Raw genomic sequence first — 17,485 nt, 5'->3', positions numbered from 1 at the left:
TTCAGTACGTCTCTGTACGAAGAGAACGCTTTCGTACCTTCTACTTGCCCTTGAATTTCGTTGAACTTAGCACTCAAAAATTTGAGTTTAAAATTTTCGTGAACCACGCATACGCAAACTGTGTGTGTTCCTGCAGCTCCAGCCAGCACACACTCAGGTGGCCGTAGCTCAGCAAATTTTGAAAACCCAATGTCGATTTTGGGAAATTTCTCTTTAAAGAAAGAGAAAGTTTCCCTGAGATTTGCCAGCACCAACCGCTTTTGCTTCAGAACACGAGAGTTTCCTTCTCAAACACTCTTGAATTCCTTCTTTCCGGCTAACTCTTTGCTACCATCAGCTTTACGATAAAATGATAAAACCGTATGCACGACGTCTTCTGAAATAGGGTGACTTTTTCTTGGATTAGGTGAACAGGAACACCTTTCTGTTCAACGCACTTCTTCAAATTTCTAACTTATCTTTCGGAACACTCGAACTCGCCTGAAGATCACCAAATGCAATCAATTAATTCTAAACTCTGTTCTAAATTAATTAAGCTTACTCTGAATGTTGCACACAGTCCAGGATTATCGCTATCTTTCGTACAAATCCGAAACTTTTCTTTCAGCTGCTTGATTATCTCCTCTCCATCTGCCTCATATTGTCCAGTCTGTGATTTTTTTCTTCTATAAAGCAATCTTCGCGGAGAGCTCCGGCAAATGCAGTTTCCAGCCCTTTTGAAGCATTGGAGTACTTTCCTGTGGGATATTTCATCGATCGGTTCACCTTATGTCTACGAATCGGTTATTGACCAAGCGACTCCAGCGTGGTGTTCAAACTTGAATATGTCAATTCATTTCTAGCGGGATCTTCGACATCATCGCTGTCATCTTCAACCTCTGTGTTAAATAAGTAACAGCGTGAAAAACAAAGCATACAATTTAAGACCCACAACCCCCGAATGGCATTTTTCTTACCCGGTATATCTACAACGGAAACGTATTATTTCACTACCATTCGCAAACTTACCATTTTCAGCATGAGGTCCCTTATACGATTCCTCTTGCAAAGCCTTTTCCCTTACTGCCTTATCGCATTGAACGCAGATTTTGCGACCCTCAATCACATCCTTTACGTGATGATTAAAATCGTCGTGAAATTGTTTGGAAATTGTTTTCAAATTTCTTCCGCGAATATTTGAATGCACTTTTAACGGGTTACAGCATTGCTTCTGCATAGCTGCATAAACCCGTCCGAACTGATTTGCGTGGCTTTCACACACAGTTTTCAAACTGAGAACACCGGATCGAAGTTTGAAAAGATTCCATTCCCGAGATGAGAATTGACGGGAGGACCAATGCTGTTTTGCGATAGTACATTTTATTTTTAAGTACAATCCAATCGAACATGTCATTTTTAATCAGATACTAACGACTGCAAGTGACCCACAATTCCATCTGACACTTCATTTTTTTTTTTCAAATTACTGCGGAGAAACAATTAGCTGTAACGAATGACCAGCGCAGTGTATCTAGGACGATTCAGTCGGAATCAGACCAAACTACCGGACGCAAAAACGTAAATTAGTGATTAGTAATAGCGATAATGATGATAATGTTTTTCAAGAAAATGCGAGTTTTGCGGATGTTGTAAAAAGGCATAGTCGTGCAAAAGTAATAATATTTGTAACAGTAATAGTAACAGTAACAGTAACAAACAGAGTAATCGTAAGACTCGTCCGGTCATTGTGATTAAACCAAAAGAGTCCAAACAAGCTCGCGTAGATACTCGTAGGTTTTTGAAAACACAGTTAGATCCAAAAACACACAAAATCAGTAATTTCAGGAATGGAAAAAAATGGCTCCATTATTGTTGAGTGTGCAACAGGAGCTAATCTGAATGATGTGAAAAATGGTATTGAAAGCAATCTGGGTGAAAAATATAGTGCTGTTGTTCCCACTTCGGTGCGAAGATTGAAAATAGTGGGAATGAGCGACCAGTATTCTTCCGATGTCTTCATTGACAACTTAAAAGTCTAGATGAAGACATCGTTATAAATGATGTAAAAGTAGTTAGCATGTTTGAAAATCCACGGTTCACTTATAAAAAGTTTAGTGTTGTAATTGAAGTCGATGTCGATACGTATAAATGTTTGATATGTTCGAAAAAAGTAAATGTAGGGTATGATCGGTGCTCGATAGCTCCCGCGATTAATGTGTTGAGATGCTTCAAATGTGGAGAATTTGAACACAAGAGCATGGATTGCAAAACTTGTGAGAGATGCTGTAGTTGCAGCCAACAACACAAAACGTCGGAGTGTACGTCAACTGTATTGAAATGTGTTAATTGTTTGAAAATGAATAATGAATGAAAAATGAACTTGGACGTCAACTATACCGCATTTATCTTGGAATGTTTGCTCTATAAAAAACTTTTTGATCAGAAGAAAAGCAGCTAATGAACTGAATAGTTCACCCGAAACCCTTAGGCAGTTTTGCACACCGTCCATCGTTGCTTTGATCAGTTTGGTCGGCTTCCCAGGAAAGCCGTTCTCGTCCATGATTTTCCATAGCTCTGTGCGGTCGATACTGTCGTATGCCGCCTTAAAGTCGATGAACAAATGATGCGTTGGGACCTGGTATTCACGGCATTTCTGGAGGAAGATCTGGTCCTTTGTCGATCGGCCGTCGATGAAGCCGGCTTGATAACTTCCCACGAACTCGGTCATTTTGGGTGATAGACGACGGAAGATGATCTGGGATAGCACTTTGTAGGCGGCATTCAAAATGGTGATCGCTCTGAAGTTCTCACATTCCAAATGGTCGCCTTTCTTGTGAATGGGGCAGATTACCCCCTCCTTCCACTCCTCCAGTAGCTGTTCTGTTTCCCAGATCCTGACTATCATCCGGTGCAGGCAGGTGACCAACTTTTCTGGGCCCATCTTGATGAGTTTGGCTGCGATACCATCGTTACCAGCTGCCTTTTTGTTTTTGAGCTGCTGAATGGCATCTTTAACTTCCCTCAGCGTGGGAGTTGGGTCAGTTCCGTCCTCTGCTGCACTGACGTAGTCGTTTCCTTCATTGCGCTGGTCTCCCGTGCCTACGTCCTCCTCGCCATTCAGGTGTGCATCGAAGTGCTGCTTCCACCTTTCAATCACCTCACGTCCGTCCATCAAGAGGCTCCCGTCCTTATCCTTGCACATTTCGGCTCGCGGCACGAAGCCGTTGCGGGTTGCGTTGAGCTTCTGGTAGAACTTCCGTGTTTCTTGGGAACGGCACAGCAGTTTCATTTCCTCGCACTCCGCTGCTTCCAGGCGGCGTTTCTTCTCCCGAAAGATGCGGGTCTGCTGTTCCACGTTCTGTCGGGTTCCATGCTACAGCATTACCGCCCGCGCTGCGTTCTTCTCCTCCAAAATCGCTCTGCACTCCTCGTCGAACCATTCATTCCGTCGACTTCTTCCCACGTACCCGATGGTGCTCTCGGCTGCGTCGGTGATGGCTGCTTTTACTGTACTCCAGCAGTTCTCTAGAGGGGGCACATCGAGCTCGCCCTCCTCTGGCAACGCTGCCTCTAAATGCTGCGCGTATGCTAAGGCGACATCCGGTTGCTTCAGTCGCTCTAGGTTGTACCGTGGCGGGCGTGGCCGTACATTGTTGATGAGGGAAAGTTTTGGGCGCAGTTTGACCATCACCAGGTAGTGGTCAGAGTCGATGTTAGCGCCACGATAGGTGCTGACGTCGATAATGTCGGAGAAATGCCGTCCATCAATCAGAACGTGGTCGATTTGCGATTCCGTCTGCTGTGGTGATCTCCAGGTGTAACGATAAAGGAGGCTGTGTTGGAAAAAAAAAGCTACGTATGGCCATGTTCTTGGAGGCGGCAAAATCGATGAGTCGTAGGCCGTTCCCTTTCGTCAGCTGGTGGGCGCTGAACTTTCCAATCGTCGGTCTGAATTCCTCCTCCTGGCCTACCTGAGCGTTTAGGTCTCCTATGATGATCTTGACGTCGTGGCTTGGGCAGCGATCGTACTCGCGGTCGAGCTGCGCGTAAAATGCGTCCTTGTCATCATCAATGCTTCCGGAGTGCACGTTGATTATGCTAAAGTTGAAGAATCGGCCCTTGATCCTCAACCTGCACATTCTTTCGTCGATCGGCCATTACGATGAAAGCTGTGACCAGCTCGCGTGTGTTGCCGCAACTCTGGTAGATGGTATGATTACCCCTAAACGTTCACACCATGGATCCTGTCCAACACACCTCCTGCAGCGCTACGATGCCGAATCCGCGGTCCTTCAGTAGATTGGCGAGGATTCGGGTGCTCCCGATGAAATTGAGAGATCGACAGTTCCACGTGCCGAGTTTCCAATCGCAAGTCCTATTTCGTCGCTGGGGTCGTTGCCGTTGGTCCGGAGCACCAGGGTGCACAGTTGTGCTTAGAGTCCTTCACTGGCACTCGGACGTAGATAAGCCGCCCCTAACACGGGTAACAGACGCTGTTGTGTGCCGCTCTTCCTGGAGAACAGACGTTTAGGCTTGCCAAAGCAAACCACCCCCACCCCCCTCCCTGTCAGGCTATGACCAAAGTTCCCACCGGGGTTGGTTACCCGATCTTCCCTAAGGTTGCTCACAGTTCCCGGCCGGTACCACGGGGAGGTAGGGATAGTAGTTGCTGGGAAGAGGCTAGTGATCTCAATGGGATCTGTATTGCGCATTACCCAGCATTAACCGTGGCATGAAGATGGGTAATTATGGTGTTTTGTATGATTCTCCCAGTTCTAGTGACCAGCGTTTTGTTGAAGTTTTAAAGAACTGGCTTAAGACATTCCTTGATTCTAGTAAATTAAATATATTGGCTGGTGATTTTAATATAAATTGGCGTGACAACCATAATTCAAATCATATGAAGCGTTAAGCTGAGTTTTTTAATTTAAAGCAAACGGTAAATTAATATACGCGTACTTCCAGGCACAGTAGAACTTTAATTGACCACGTTTATTCCAATTTTGATTCCATTTGTTCAGTTACGGATACTGATTTGAAAATAACCGATCATGAGACTTTAGTGATTAATGTCTTAGACCATGTTAACGATAACGATAATTTTGTAAAATTGAAGTGCTGGAGGAAATATTCGAAGCAAGCTGTTTCGAATCTTGTTGAGAGAAGCCTGGATTTTCCATTCGCGGCCGGTAACTTAGATGAATCTACAGCTGTTCTTAATCACGCTTTGAAAACGTATACCAATCAACTAGTTGAGCAAAAGTTTGTTTCTTTGAAAAACTCGAACAGCTGGTACAATTTGGATCTTGTGCGTCTTAAACAGAAAAGGGTTCAAAAAGTTTTGTAGATCAAATAATGACAATCATTGGACTATGTACACAATCGCGCGGAATAAGTATTCACAATCGATAAAGAAAACTCGTTGTGAATATGTTCAAAGGAAGATTGATCAGCATCAAAACAGCAGGAAAGAGTTATGGAAAATTCTGAAATCTTTATTAAAACCTAGTAATTGCAAACCGCGATCCATAACTTTTAATGGCACATTAGAACATTCAGAACAAGTAATTGCAGCTAAGTTTAATGATTTTTTTTTGTAGACAATGTTTCATTGATTAATCAATCCATTGAATTGGTCGATGAACCTGACGAAATAAAACAGTAGTTGTAGATTTGAAGTTTTTCACCCAATCACATTAGATGAACTTAGAGTTATTTGTTTCTCATTAGAAAAATCGACTGGAGTCGATAATGTTAATGCTAGAGTTATTCAAGATTGCTATCATGTCATTGGCCACATCTTGCTGGACCTTATAAATGAATCACTACAAACTGGACATGTGTCACACATTTGGAAAGAAACCTTAGTGGTTCCTATTCAAAAAGTTGCTGGAATGATTAAAGTCGAAGAGTTTCGTCCCATCAACATGCACACATTAGAGAAAATTTTAGAACTTGTTGTTCAAGGCCAGCTGTTGGAGTATTTAAATAGTAATAGTTTGTTGATACCAGAACAATCGGGATATCGGGAAGGTCATTCTTGTGAAACCGCGTTGAATTTGGTATTAGCGAAGTGGAAAAATAACTTGGAGTGTAAAAATACGATTGTTGCTGTTTTTTTGGATCTTCAAAACGATTTTGAAACAATGACTAGGCCCTTATTGTTAAGATCAATCAAACGCTTTGGAATTTCGGGTTCTGTATACAAATGGTTTGAAAGCTATTTGTCTGACAGAACTCAACGGACTGTTTTTTTTTATGATTCTGTTTCCAGTCCCGTTTGGAATAACCTTGGAGTGCCCCAGGGAAGTGTATTAGTGCCCCTGTTATTTATTATGTGTATTAATGTATTGCGACGTGTTTTACGATTTTGCGACATTAATCTTTTTGCAGATGATACTGTGTTATTCATTGCAGCTAAGGATTTAGGTTTTACACTTGAATGAAGATTTGCGTTCTCTTAGTAGAAGGTTGAAGTATAAGCAGTTAAAATTGAATACAAGTAAAACTAAATTTATGGTAATTTCGCGGAAAAGAGTAAATGAGAACGTCTCTGTTGTAATTGATGATGAGACTATTGATCGCGTTCGCGAGATTAAATATCTTGGCGTGATTATTGATGACACACTTAAGTTCAACTCTCACGTTGACAATGTCATCAAGAAAATTGGCAAGAAGTATGGAATTCTATGTTTTAACTAACTAAATCAATCCTCTTTCTTCATCTAGACTTTTGCCCTTCCATTTTATTTCTGGCCAATGCAACACAAATATCGAGATTACAGCGCTTGCAGAATAAAATAATGCGTTTGATTTTGCGATGTAATAGATTCACTTCCTCAACTTTGATGCTAGATGCCTTACAATGGTTGTCGGTTGAGCAAAGAATTGTATATTTGACTATGGTGTTCATTTTTAAAGAAATTAACGGTTTGCTGCCTCGCTATTTGTGTGGTCGAATTGAAAGAGGAAGTGATTTACATAGATATAATACTAGAAACGCAGATGTAATAAGAACACCACAATTCTTGACTTGTGCTTCACAAAATTCATTTTATTTTAAAAGGAATAAATGTTTTCAATTCAATGCATAGAAATATCAAACGTTCAGAATTACTTACAAAATTTAAAAGACACTGCATTTCACACGTTAAAACTGTCTTTTGAACAGTTATCCAGTGATTTTTTTTTATAAATTGACAAAGTATGTATCTTGAAGAAGTTATCTCAAACGGATTATTTTATATGGATAGCTGTCATAACAACTTTTCAATAATTATTGTAGCACTGCAAAAGCTATTTCTGTTCGCCACGAGGGTGATGATGGATTTTTAATATTTGATATAATAGTAGTAGAGATATAGTCTACAAAGGTTTGAGCCTCGCGCGCGTATTACGGATATAGAGGACTGAATATAAAAATGCAATTTTGAATCTTATTTGGAAGATACCTTGAGTTAGTAGTAAGTTTTCTGGCAAATGTCGGGGGTTCGTGAGCGTTCCTGACATTGCTGAAAATTATGATAGCATCAGATTGCGGGGTCGCTTGTGTAATAGGATGCTTTGTGGATTGTTCATTAACTCTTGATTGCTTGTAATACTTTTGAATATTTTAGGTGGACAAAAAAGCAAACTAAGTGGTGGACGCCTGAGTTTTTCCACATTTATTCCGCTTTAAAGCAACTGTAAACTCTAGAGGAAATTTATATCTGTAACATTAACCAGTTCGATTTTGTTTGAAAACCTGGTTTGATGAGGAGTGCCAGAGGTTGACGGATGAGAAGAACGTAGCCAGAAGCCGGATGTTAGAATTTTCGTCACATGTCTCATTTTCGATATCGAAATGTGACTCTCAGTAAAGTGAAAAAAGTCCTACGTCAAAACTGAAAATTTACTTGGGAACCAAAGGAACTGTCAAACGACAGATTTCCTATTGAAATCGTTTTATACATGCATAATTTTAATTAAGTAAAGGGCGAACACGAAATTATTGCGACACATTCAACAGGGCATAACTTTTTTACCATTGGGTAAAAATCAATCAAATTTTGCACACTTTCTCATTGATGTGTATTGTGTACATGCTGTCAAACTCGAAGTCGTGTTTTTCGATTCAACGAAAATGGAGGTGAACCAACGCGAGTTGAGAGAACAAATTCTTTCCAAACACCTGGAATTTCCTGACCTGTCGCACCGGCAGTTGGGAAAAATGTTGAACATTCACCATTCAACCGTCTCCAGAGTGTTGAAGCGGTTCCAGGAGCGGTTGACGTTGGACCACGGCAAAGGAGCTGGAAGAAAACCGGGACCGGAGAACAAAAAGACGGAGGGAAAGGTGAAGCGGATGATTAAAGCAAACCCAACGTCTCAAGCCGTGATTTGGCTAAAAAGATCGGCATGTCGCAGAGCTACGTCCAGAATGCAAAGAAGAGAGCTGGACTACATGCATATAAGGTACAGAACTTCCCAAACCGCGATGAGCGGCAACAATCGACGGCTAAAACTCGGGCACGGAAGCTCTACGAGAAGATGCTGACAAAATATGGCTGCTGTGTGATGGACGACGAAACGTATATAAAAGCCGATTTTAAGCAAATTCCGGGGTTGGAGTTTTTCACCGGCAAGAGCAAGTTCGATGTGGACGACAAATTTAAGAAGAAGAAAATGTCGAAGTTCGCCTCCAAATATCTCATTTGGCAGGCCATCTGCTCTTGCGGACTGCGGAGTGAGCCTTTCGTGACAAAGGGCACAGTAAATGGCGAGATCTACAAATCTGAGTGCCTCGAGAAGCGCCTTTTGACGTTCTTGCAGCAGCACGACGAAGCTCCGCTATTTTGGCCAGATTTGGCATCATGCCACTATTCTAAAAGTGTCCTGGAGTGGTATGAGGCCAATTCTGTCAATTTTGTTCCGAAGGACATGAATCCGCCAAACTGTCCGGAGCTGCGCCCGGTGGAGCAGTACTGGGCAATAATGAAGCGGGAACTTCGGAAGAGCAAGAAGACAGTCAAAGACGAGAAGGACATGTTAAGAAACTGGTACCGGATGACACTGTAAAGACTTTGATGGAGGGCATCAAGCGAAAATGCGTTCAATTTTACACTCAAGGCTCCATCGATTAACTTTTCTTTTGATTTTTGAAGTAAATATATGTATAAAACTACCCTAAAATTTTGGTTTGATTCTAAACATTATAAGAAAATTGGCATGACATTTTCGGTGTCGCAATAATTTCGTGTTCGCCCTCCTGGAACCGCTTCAACACGTTTACTTTACAATAAAGCATTAACGAATGCAGTTTTCTGTCCATCCAACAGTGAACTTTTTGATAATGATGACTTCTTTTTGTACAAAAGCTTAAGCCCTTTTTAAAAGTTGGTCATGAAATATTAGAAAATGTTCTTTAACAATATATTTCGACTATACCAACCAAATATAACTCCAAAAGTTGCAAAATAATTGTTGAAAAAGTTTGTTTCCAAGCCGGCTCTTGTACAATTTTAAATCTCCCATAATAACCGAAAATTTTCAAATCGCTTATATTTCCAATGGGGCAGGTTGGGGCAGGCAAACTCTTCAGTACTTGTTAGAGTACACTCAAAACTTCATTCAGAGCTGAGAATTAGCCTGGGAATATGCGAGACTCGAAAGTTTGTGATCAATAAAGTTAAATTTTCTTTAATTTTCAATTATTTTTTTATCTATTTTTATTTTTAAATTTTTTTGTCTCCATCAAATTTCCAAATAGATTTTATTTTCGGAAAGCTTATTAAATTACCTTTTCAACGATGTATAATGATGTGGTAGTTATATGATAAATAGTGGATGAAATTTTATTTGAGTGGTAGTGTATTTTTGCGGCAAAATTTGTACTTTTCTTACTCTTTTTTGACTTCGACATCCGATATCTCAGAAACTAAAACTGCTAGAAGCTTGAAACTTTCAGATTCTCTTAGTTGAAATGTTTACCATCGACCAAAAATAACGAAATAAGGATTAGTGAAAGTCGATTTTTTGATTTGCGGCCGCCTGATATCTGATAGTGCATACGCCTCCATCATTGTATATAGTTGGTTGGTTAGTTGGTTATCTCTTTAAGGAAGATAGGATCAATGGATTTACAAACATTAAGACTCAAGATGAATTATTTTAAAACCGTCGCAGATTTTAATGTCATGATCAATAGCAGTGCCATCAGAAATGGCGTGTGACACGTCGCGGCACCCTGAATCCACCCACCCCAAAACTGCTAACCGTTACGCAATAAATGCCCCAAAAATTCCATTCACTCGCGCGTTTTGAATTGTTTCGTTTTGCGGGTTTTTTTTTTCCTCCCACAATTGACTAAATTTCCTCAATGCCGCACAAGCTTCCATTTTTTTGGCTCTGCATCAACACGCTGGAATACACGTACCTGCTAGTAGAGTGGCAACTAACCTGACGCGTGTAGATACCTGCCAGTTCATCCGACCACAGTTGTCGTCGTCGGCGTCGTGTCGTCCGTCTGTCTACCAATCGCAACGTTGAGCTCCCATTTTGTGCTGGAGTGGTGGGTGGCGGGTGGTTTGCGATCAGATAACTTCGAAACCTGCTTTAGACGCACCTTTTCGATTTTTTTTTGTTTTGCTATTCGAGTGGTGAAACGATGGCTCTTACAGCTGATGTCGTTTGATCAAAAGCAACCGATATGCACCGAATACAAATTGGGTGTTGTGTAGTATGACATGGCACTTTTTGCTTTTCTATTTTTTATGACGCATCCCTACGTGTCCTCGTTTGGGAATTTTTGCCGTGCGGTTGACGGTAAAACAAAGCAAATGGATCAATTCCAATATTCGGTTGACTTTGCGAGGCGAGTTTGCTCTGCCATTGTGGAGTCTACTGAGTAATGCGCTAACCTTTTGAATAGAAGGAATTCAAAGGAAATATTTGGACCGCTGTGTTTGAAGCATTCTTGAAGTAAATTTGATTTTATCCGTGAAAATATTCATTACTGAACAATTCACTTCCAGATTCTAGTTGCATCCACCGTGAAATAAGCAAAGTTTTTTTTTGGCGTACCTTCATTTTGGCGTCCGGCTATTCCGTGCCCACTGGCGGTTTCAGTTCTCTGTGAAGGGAAGGAAATTCTGCAGTTTTGTGATTGTCGAGTATTGATTCGGAGATGGTTTTGTAGATTTCTTATTATTTAATATAACGACATTCAGGTTTTAACAGTTTAAGGGAGGATTGCCCTGTGCCCACCACCGTCCACACTCAATTTGAAACTGCACGGCTGCACTTTTGGTGCACCATGACCCATCGCAAAAAAAAATCCAATTTTCCAGGAACTTTTCTCGTCACTCATTTTTATCGCACCATTGTATGCATAAAAAACAGGCACTAGCTAATGCACTCCTGCTTGTGCGATCCCCTGCGAGCGTTCGAAATTTTCTATAAACTCATAAAACAGGATATTTTCCTCCCGAAAGAGTCGTCACTCGCTCTAAAACTTTTTCAATATCATCCGACTTAGCCGGGAGGCAAAACTCATTTCATGGGTTAAAATGTGATCCAATCACGGAACGTCCATCCGTTCGCTGCAGGAGCACCAGGATGAAGGCCATCCATTTCGCTTTCGCAGAATGGGAATTAAAGATAAAAATCTACTCGACATCGTCCGGTTGGAATCGATCCGAGAACGAGTGAAATGCAATTAACAGTTGCTGGAAAATTTATTTTCACTTTTCACCTTGCTATTGATAAAGTCTTGCCTTTGGGGTGATATCCCGGAGCATCCCAGGAATGAGAGAGCTTATGAACACCATTTTCCTGCACGTACCGGTTAAGGGAAGGTGCAAAATAAAGTGGAAAAGTCTAACCCTCCGCAGCGTCAGTGCACTACTCGGGTCTGATCTGATCCTGCCCATTGCTGCAGCAGGAAACGGAAGTCAAGATAGTCAGTCGTCGTCAGATGGTGGCTTACTAACTTGCGATAAATTTTATCGCAAAGTGTCGCTCTCCATTCGAGTGCAGTATAAATTTGAAATTATCGACTCTAAAATGTAATTCACTCTGGTCGATTGCACACTTTCTTCACACCACGGTCGGCATCGCCGTCTGATCGAAATAGGAAGGAAACGCTTCCACCTACAAGGGGTTTTTTTTCTATTTTAAAGTAACTGCTGAGTTATGGTGAGAAAGGATTTTACCTCTCCAGACAAGAAGCTGACAAAGAGGATTATGGGAGATTCGTGGAAGGAGAACATTAATTACATTTTTAAGAATTCAGTACTGTTAATAAAAGTAAGGTTTCTTGTAACTGAAAACTGATTGATGCAGCTTATTTCTAATTCTGATAAGAATCACCAACGAGCATCAAAGCTGCATTTTGGTACGGCAGTGCTCATTTTCAATGCAACAAAAGCACAATAATCAATGTTTAACGGAAACTTGTTGATAATGCATTTCGGGAATACCCGTCTTGGGAAAATACCCTTCGGAGAGTTTAAACAACCCCCCCCCCCCAAAGCTCTTTGTCAATTATAATAGGATTGCTCGGCTACAATGTCAAGCAGTGATATGATATGATATGAAACTACCACTCATTGTAGCAAGACAACTGTCGGTAGACTGTGGACTATCCTTGCTGTTCGACTTGATCAAGTTTAATAGCTGTTCGAGCCGTGGGCTTTGTATTTAAGGGGATTTGGAGGTATTTCCTCCCGCACAGAAACCAGAGGAGAACTTTAGCACCGGAAATACTGCTGCTATTCCACCTTCCCAGTAGAAGATGTGAATTAGCTACTCAGTCACCTTCCACTAACGTTGCAGTTCGTGAATTTCGGAAACATCGATTTCGGATCACAAGCAATAAATTTGAAATTTACCACTTCACTTCTTTTCAATTAATTTCTACCGACGGATGGTTAAAGATTTAGGCAGGGGAAATGGATGTAATGTCGGGCTAAATGCCCCTAATTTGGGCTCATATATATTTTCAACAATCGACTAAATTTTCAATAGCGACCAAAAATATCCATCAGTACCGTCCCAATGACGCGTTCGTCTAGATAAAATTGATAAATAGCAGATTTTTAGCAATGGGCCCAAATTGTAAAAAAGTCTACTTTTCCCAAAGTGATTCCTATGAAAGCTTCAAAAGGCCATTGCAGTTCAAGGTTAGATTACGACTGAATTTAAACATTAGAGCCATTTCCCCTCCATGAAAAACAACATGACAATCGATTTGGTTGCGCACACTTGGACATCTATTTATTTGCTACTGCTTGTATTGTCTCTGCAATTCGTTTCGTTTGGTCAAGTGCAATGACTAGTTTTAGGATTTATTTTTAGTTTTAGCCTTAAGATTAGGATTAGGTATATAAAATATTTACAACATTAGTTTTCATTATGATCCGTGGGTACTGATCAATAACTTTCAATTGTACCCTACCAGCCATTGTATGAAGGATAAAAAACGGTTTGAGAGACCAATATTTTTTCAAAATTAACTGGCACAGTTCACCCAAACAAATTAGAAGAACGGGATCCTCATAAAAATTTTCAAGATTTTCCTTAGCTTTTTTTAATTGGTCTATTTGGTAAAACTGTTGTTGGCGTGAGAATTAGGAGTGCTACCCTATTCGTTGCAACCGCAACCTATTGCATTATTTGCCTCGCACGGACAGGGTCAAACAACTTACACATTACTCAACAATAAAATGTGTGTATCTCTCCCTTACCGTATTGTAAAGGGAATCTTCTGGGCCTTCTGCCTTTTGTAGTAATGGGTTATATAAACCCCACACTGAAGAGAAAATTTATAGCAAGTATTGAATTGTTCGAGGTAGCACGTCGTTTTTTATCCCGTTTTCTGAAAGTTTCCCGGTAGTTTGTCCACCTTTTCTTGTGATTTTCCGCGCAGTTTTTTTGGACCTCACGCTAACATATGGTCCTTCGAACCGGATAGCGAACATTTCGCCGCGAACCGCGTATTCTGTGACCGCTAGTACCCGTGAATTGGCCCCGTCGCCGCCTACTGGCCCGAGTGCTTCTGCCGATCGGTATGTCAGTGGAGCAGAAACAAAGGTGTGAGCAGTGTTAAAGTACCAGTGACTTTTTGGACAATAAGTGCGCGAAATCCACAAAGATGGATAAACTCGTCCGCGAACGAAAATCGCTCGAACCGCGATTAAAACGCATTTCGGATACAGTGGACAAAATTAGCCTAGAAGCGGTTGAAGAAATCGATATTCAAATCGAGCTGGACGCTTTGAATGAGGTCCACTAACATGGCCGCCACTTCCGCCACTTCTTCCGTCGTCCGCAATAACGCCGCTGTATCCCCTCTCTCGGACCTCAAATTACCGAGGATGAACATATGCCTGTCTTCAGTGGTAATTTTCTTGAGTGGCAGTCTTTTTATGACTTGTTCGACAGTTTGGTTCACCAAAATCCGATGCTGAAAGACAGCCAAAAGCTGTACTTTTTGAAAACGAATCTCGCTGGTGAGGCAGCGTCGTTGATTTTGCATCTGAAAATCAAGGATGCCAATTACCGATCTGCCCTGGAGAAGCTGAAATCCAGGTACGACAAGCCACGTGAGATTGCTAATCAGCATATTAAGCGATTCTTAGCACAGCCAACGCTGACGTCATCCTCTTCACATGGCTTGCGATCGCTGCATGACGTGTCAGATGAGGTTATCCGAGCTCTCCAAGCAATGGATAGGGAAGATCGTGACACGTGACTTCTGCTCATTCTCAGCGAAAAGGTGGATCCCGACACGAAACAGCTGTGGTGCCAGAAGATTGCAGAAATGGAAGAAGCTGACATCACTCTGCAGTGCTTCCTGAAGTTCGTCGAATTCCGCAGTTTCGTTCTACAGTCAACGCAACCAACGAAGCCAAAAGTCAGCGTGCCCTTCAAGCAACCTTTAAAACCTCAACCCAGAGGTGCTACCGCATTCGTCGCCACGAACCCTCCGTTCTGCAACATGTGCACCAAACAAAACCACCATCTCTACCAATGTGGTAAGTTCAATCACATGAACCATGACGATCGACTCGCTCACGTCAACAAGATGAAGCTGTGTAACAATTGCCTGAAAGTACATCCCGGTGAAAACTGCAAATCAGGTACGTGTAGGAAGTGCAACTTACCTCACCACACCTTGCTACACCCGGTGTCGACATCAGCAAACTTACAACCAGCATCATCATCATCAGTCATAGCCCAGGCTAATCCCGGACCACCAGCCCAGTCTTTGATTTCGGCCCTCGATTCACGATCATGCCTCGATGTGTCTAGTGTTCTCCTTGCCACCGTAGCCATCAATGTTTTGAATAGCCATGGGTGCCCACACGCCTGCCGTGCTGTCTTGGATTGTGCATCCCAAGTCAGCTTTATCAGCGGTAGTTTCTGCAAGCAACCTCAAAACACTAACAGGCGACATGGACCTTGAAGGCATTTCTTCTACACCAGCCCACACCGACAAGTGTTTCGAAATCATCATCTCCTCGCGCTGCACGGATTAAATATCGTACCTCCGTACCTTGCATGGTGTTGGAGAAAATCACAAAAACGCTTCCCTGCAAGCCAGCGAATATCGAAGATTGGCCTATTCGAGGATCAATACATCTGGTCGATCCACTCTTCCATCGCCCGGGTAAGGTAGAAGTTTTACAGGGCAGGCTTCACCACATCGAGAGAAAGCTTGACCGAAACCCACAGCTTAAAAATGAGTACCATGCGTTTATTCGTGAGTATATCGATCTCGATCACATGTCGCTCGTCGATGATACTACCACAGCAAACAAATCGGTTTATCTCCCACACCACTGCGTGGTCAAAACAACAAATTAGACCACCAAATGTCGAGTCGTTTTCGATGCTTCGGCAAAGACTACCAGTGGTCTCTCATTGCATGACGTGCTCATGTGCGGCCCTGTCGTTCAAGATTCATTGGTCAATATTTTGATCCGATTTCGCTTCCCACCTATCGTTCTTGTTGGTGACGCGAAGCAAATGTAGCGCATGGTTTGGTTGAACGAGCGTGATCGTGACTTTCACAAGGTCCTGTGGAGGTGGACCAATGACGAGGTCATGAGGGAGTATCGTCTAAATACGGTCACTTTTGGGCCTAAAAGCGCATCCTACCTGGCTACAAAATGTGTGCAGCAGCTCCTAGAGTCCTACAGGCAGCACTATCCGGTAGCTGTTGAGAAGGCGGAAAAGGGCATCCACGTCGGCGACATTCTTACTGGTGCGTCGTCCGAAGAAGAAGCAAAGGTGCTACGGGAACAACTCACCGAAATGTTTGCGGCAGGTGGATTCCACCTTCGGAAATGGGCCTAGAACAGCGCTGCGGTATTAGAAGGAGTTCCTGATGCAGATTTGGAGGTGAAAATTCCTATCGAAGAGAACGGAAGCAGTACTATCAAGGCCCTCGGAATGCAATGGTAGCCGTGCAGTGACGAATTCCATTTCTCCTACCAGCCTACGGAGATCCTTCAGCCCACAAAACGAATCATCCTATCGCAAATCGCCAGCCTTTTCGACCCGCTTGGTCTTCTTGCCTCAATCATCGTGAAGGCAAAGCTGGTGATGCAGCGGATGTGGGAGCTGAAGGTGGCCTGGGATGCAACACCTCCCGGTGAGTTAACCAACGATTGGTTAGTTTTGGTGCAAAAGTTCTCGCTTCTCAATTCGTTTCAGATTCCCCGAAAGGTGATCGACATGAGGAATTGGTCTCGTCTCTACCTGCACGGCTACTGCGACGCATCCTATGTGGCAATGGGTGCTTGCATCTACATTCGAGCGGTGAACGGCGACGACGGCAATACTTCGTCCCATCTTCTCTGCGCTAAATCGAAACTGGCACCTATAGGCAACGGCAGAACGACTACACCCCGTCTGGAATTGTGTGCAGCGGTTATTCTCGCACGACTTATCTCTAGCGTGAGAGCTGCACTTTCTACGACGATTTTTTACGAGGTTCGAGCATTCTCCGATTCCAAAGTCGTCTTGGCATGGCTGGCTGGCGGCGCTGCAAGGTGGAAGACATTTGTGGCCAATCGCGTTGCGGAGATTTCCACTCATCTGCCCTCCATCAACTGGTATCACGTGGGCACTCATTACAATCCCGCAGATCTGGTATCTCGTCGAGCATTTCCTGATCAACGTCATGATAACCCTCTCTGGTGGCATGGACCTACCTGGGAACCATCGGAGACGAACAACGGATCATCACCGAACGGCGATCTTGACACTATTGAGCGACGGCAAATAGATAGAGAGCAGCGAGCCACAGCCGTGGTTTGTTTCACTGTGTATGAGAACAGTTTCTTGGATGACATGATGGCCAGGTACTACCCGAATCTCCAGCTTCTACTTCGTATAACTGCCCGAATGCTTCGTTTTGGACACTCTGAGTTCCGATGCACATCTCGCCTCTCTCCAGATGAAATCGATTTCGCTTTGAGAAAGTATCTGCAACACACACAACAGCAACATTTTCCCGAAG

Source organism: Ochlerotatus camptorhynchus, unplaced genomic scaffold, assembly GCF_037179485.1.
Source record: "Ochlerotatus camptorhynchus isolate MF236.1 unplaced genomic scaffold, CSIRO-AGI_Acam_v1.1 ptg000015l, whole genome shotgun sequence".
Taxonomy (NCBI): domain Eukaryota; kingdom Metazoa; phylum Arthropoda; class Insecta; order Diptera; family Culicidae; genus Ochlerotatus; species Ochlerotatus camptorhynchus.
The sequence above is the reverse complement of the archived record's forward strand: the minus strand, read 5'-3'. Positions refer to the sequence as shown.